Here is a 4,122-nt window from a genome sequence, read left to right on the forward strand (position 1 = left end):
AAGATATTTTGATAAAACTATTTCTGATTACTAATTAAATATTGTGTTAAAGGAAGGGAAAGATATTCATATAAAGAAATTGATAAAATACCTATTTATGATACTAGTTTTTTAAAACATGAATTCGCCGATACAAAAATAACCCAGATACTTGAAATACTCTTATGATTACCCCAGAAATGCCCTAACAATAACCTAAAGATGGAAGTTACTCCACAAGAGATTTCTACACAAATACCCTACAAATACCTTAATGATAGAAGTTTCTCCCTAACAGGGATTTCTAAATGCCCAAATACCCTAAAGATGAAGGTTTCTCCCTAACAGGGATTTCCAAATACCCTGAAGATGGAGGTTTATCCATTTCAATTTCCTCGACTGATATTGTTTTTTTTTTTTTAATTCGCAATTATTCCCGTCTCATTAATGAGGTTACCTTTTGAGAGATGAGATATCAGGATTGCTTTAATTTTTCGGCGTTTGTTATGGAAGAAGTGCGCGCCTGAGCGCTCCCATGTAATTCGATGCGAGCTTATGAAGATTAGATAGCCAATGAGGAGCAGATAGGTATCTAATCTGTAGGTCGTTTTATAAGAGGCTGTTGTAATGTCACTCAATACACTATCTAGTTTGTTTTTCTAAAAATTTCTAAAAATGATCAATAAAAATTAGCAAAATTAAATTGTTTCCCAAAACATGTTCTCGACGCGTTTTCCTAATTTCGAAGAGGAATGATAATTATTTGGCTTCCCAGGAACGGATCTCCTCACTCATAAATGAGGGTAATCTCATGAAGAAGATGAGATTTGAATCTAGTTTCTACTCTCTCTCTCTCTCTCTCTCTCTCTCTTTCTCTCTCTCTGTGGTAACTGTAAAATTATTAGCAGTGATTTACTTCATTTGAAATAAGGGATACTCTCTCTCTCTCTCACTCTCTCTCTCTCTCTCTCTCTCTCTCTCTCTGTGGTAACTGTACAATTATTAGCAGTGATTTACTTCATTTGGCAATAAGGGAATACCTCCTCTCTCTCTCTCTCTTCCTCTCCTCTCTTCTCTCTTTCTCTTTCTCTGTGTGTGGCTGTGGTAACTGCTACAATTATTAGGGCAGTGAATTCTTACTTCATTTGGAATAAGGGAATTACTCTCCTCTGCTCTCTCTCCTCTCTCTCTGCTCTCTCTGTTGGTAACTGTACAAGTATTAGCAGTGATTTACTTCAATTTGGGAATAAGGGATACTTCTTCTCTCCTTCTCTGTCTCTCTCTTCCTCTCGCGTTCTTGCTCTCTTCTCTCTGTTGGTAAACTGTCAATTATTAGCACAGTTGATTTACTTCATTTGGAAAATATAGGGTCTTCTCTTCTCTCTCTCTCTCTTTCTTCCCTCTCTCTCTCTCTCTCTCTCTCTTCTCAGGTAATTCTGTTATAATCATTTGTTCCTTACCTTCACGAAAAAACACAGCTGAACGTGTTCTGCTGTCTCAGCAAGGTGTAATTCGTGGGTCCTACGGCAGACATCCTACACTCTGCTCTGCCGCCGTCTATCCACACGAGTGACCAGACTTTGCATGTCCCAAGGGCGAAGCACTGGTTCCTACACTGACCTGAAAAGGAAGGTGTCAAATTTATACTTGCATTTTGCTTGCTTGGGGAATGAATTTTGCTTGCTTGGGGAATGAATTTTGCTTGCTTGGGGAATGAATTTTGCTTGCTTGGGGAATGAATTGGGAGAGTATTTGCTTGGGAAGGCAGTGGGAAAACTGGGGTGGGGTGTTGATTTGCTTTAGGGACAAGGGGTCGGGAAGGAGGGGAGGGATGGGTGTCAAATTTTACGTGATTGATTTTAATTTCAGGTTTCATTGGAAATTCTGTTAAGAAAAAATAATAATTATGGGAGATTTCTTAGTGTCTGTATTACTAAGTAAGAGATTCTCTCTCTCTCTCTCTCTCTCTCTCTCTCTCTCTCTCTCTCTCTCTCTCTCTCTCGTTTTGAGTACTGATTATGATGGGTCTTTTATTACTTTGACGTTTAATACTTCTTATTATTTAAATTTTACAGAAAAGCATGCTGTTTACTTACTACGCCAAGACAAGCAAATCAATCAATAAATATATTCGAGTTAACGAATAAAGTACAATGAGGTGATTTGATATTTACTTGGCCAAAATCTGGATAAATTAGAACTAGCGCCAGAAATACCGATGCCTCGTCATAAAACGAAGATGAAAAATTGGCATTTCCATTCTGGGAGTGAAGGCGATAGATAACAGATCAAATGAAATTCTATATTCCTTTCTTTCTTTTATTGATAAAGGAAATCGAAGCCTTCATGGATTATCGATAGATTGGGTGACAGGAAGATAATGCGATAACTTATGCTTCCTCTCTTGCCCCGCTGGGAGATTGATAAAGAAAAAAATATATGATTTCGTGTATTAGCAAATAAATCTGTAATATTGACAAATAATGTTGTGGTATTTACCAATATATTTGTGATGCTTACAAATAATTTTTTTTATATTTACAAATAAATATGTAATAGTTACAAGTACGTTTGCGATATTTCAAAATAATTTCGTAATACTTATAAATAGATTTTTAATATTTATATGTGAATTTGTAATATTTACAAATGAATTTGTAATAATTACAAATGATTTTGTAATAATTACAAGTGATTTTATAATATTGATAAATAAACTTTTAATATTTACAAATAAATTTGCAATATTTACAAATAAATCTGTAATATTTACAAATAAATTTTTTAAATTTTTTAATTAAATATTTTACAAATAAATATCTAATACTCAAAATATATCTATATAATTTACAAATAAATATCTAACTCAAAAATATATCTATTAATTTAACGAAATAATCTGTTAATTTATTTACAAATACATTTGTAAATTTATTTACAAATACATTTGTAATATTTCAAATAAGTTTGTAATATTTACAAATAAATCTGTGATATTTAGTTAAATTAATTGTGATATTTACAAATAAAATTGATATTTACAAATAATTTAGTCATTTTTTAATATTTAAAATGCCTTTTAAACAGGAACTTCCATTTGAAAGACATCAAACCAATGATTAATTTATCAGTAATTATTTTCAAGTCATTTATAAGTCGTTGAAATACAATCCATTTCCTTGAAAACTATTTAACCATAATTCAAATATCTCTTTTTCCGTTACATTTGCTCTCAGCATCCATGACGCGAAATTTTTGTCATTTTTAAATCATTAAAATACGGTCCTTTCAAACTATTTAACCAACATATTTCAAATGTAACTTTTACTTACATTTGCTTTCAGCACCCATGACGAGGTGGGCGTCCTCCCTGGAGAGGGTCATATTTTCGGCGATGAAGAAGTTGCCAAAATTCGAATGAACGTATCCGATGCTTGGCTGGCCAGCCCAGGTGAGAGTTGCACTGGTTGGTAGAGCAATGCCATGATTATCTTCCAGGTGGGCATCAGGTTCCATCTCATGGTTTATTTGGTCTCTGGGGTAGAAATGTTGGTGCGAGTCTCTCTCTCTCTCTCTCTCTCTCTCTCTCTCTCTCTCTCTCTCATGTACACATACATACTGATAAATTCAATGTTTTTAAATAAATATATATAATGTGAAATAAACAACACTCGATCAAGCGTTTGGCGCAAATAATTCTGTGGCTCATATTGGCATCGAACCCAGTGTGAGTCAGAAATTTATGTATGTATATATATATATATATATATATATATATATATATATATATATATATATATATTATATCTATATATTATATATATATATTGCTACTTTCAAAATGCATGTTTTCCCCTCTTTGAAATGTCTTGTAGATTGTGTAACATTTTTTCAGATTCCTAGATAGCTTAGAATAGGATGTTTTAAATGTGTGTCAGATTTCGCATTAACGTCTTGTAAAAGAATATATATATAACGTAAAGAGAGAGATCCTTGTCTTTTCAAAGCTGCAAATGTTTAACTTTTATGTCAGCACTTTGAAATTAGAGTCTGCGAGATCCGTTGCGTCCCTGCTCTGTCAGCGCGTTTGATAATGAGCTCGACTCTTTTTACGTGGTCATCAAAAACATGTCAATCTTAATT

At 33.3% G+C, this 4,122-nt stretch overlaps 1 long non-coding RNA gene across 1 annotated transcript in view; it reads left to right on the forward strand.

Moving 5' to 3' along the window:
• Positions 1–3,446, forward strand: part of LOC135200575 (uncharacterized) — a 17,265-nt gene extending 13,819 nt beyond the window's left edge. Inside the window, exon 3 of the long non-coding RNA XR_010311321.1 lies at positions 3,324–3,446. This is a non-coding gene — a long non-coding RNA (uncharacterized LOC135200575). The remainder of the gene's footprint in view (positions 1–3,323) is intronic.
• The last annotated feature ends 676 nt before the right edge of the window (positions 3,447–4,122 follow it).

This window comes from Macrobrachium nipponense, chromosome 27, assembly GCF_015104395.2.
Source record: "Macrobrachium nipponense isolate FS-2020 chromosome 27, ASM1510439v2, whole genome shotgun sequence".
Lineage (NCBI taxonomy): Eukaryota > Metazoa > Arthropoda > Malacostraca > Decapoda > Palaemonidae > Macrobrachium > Macrobrachium nipponense.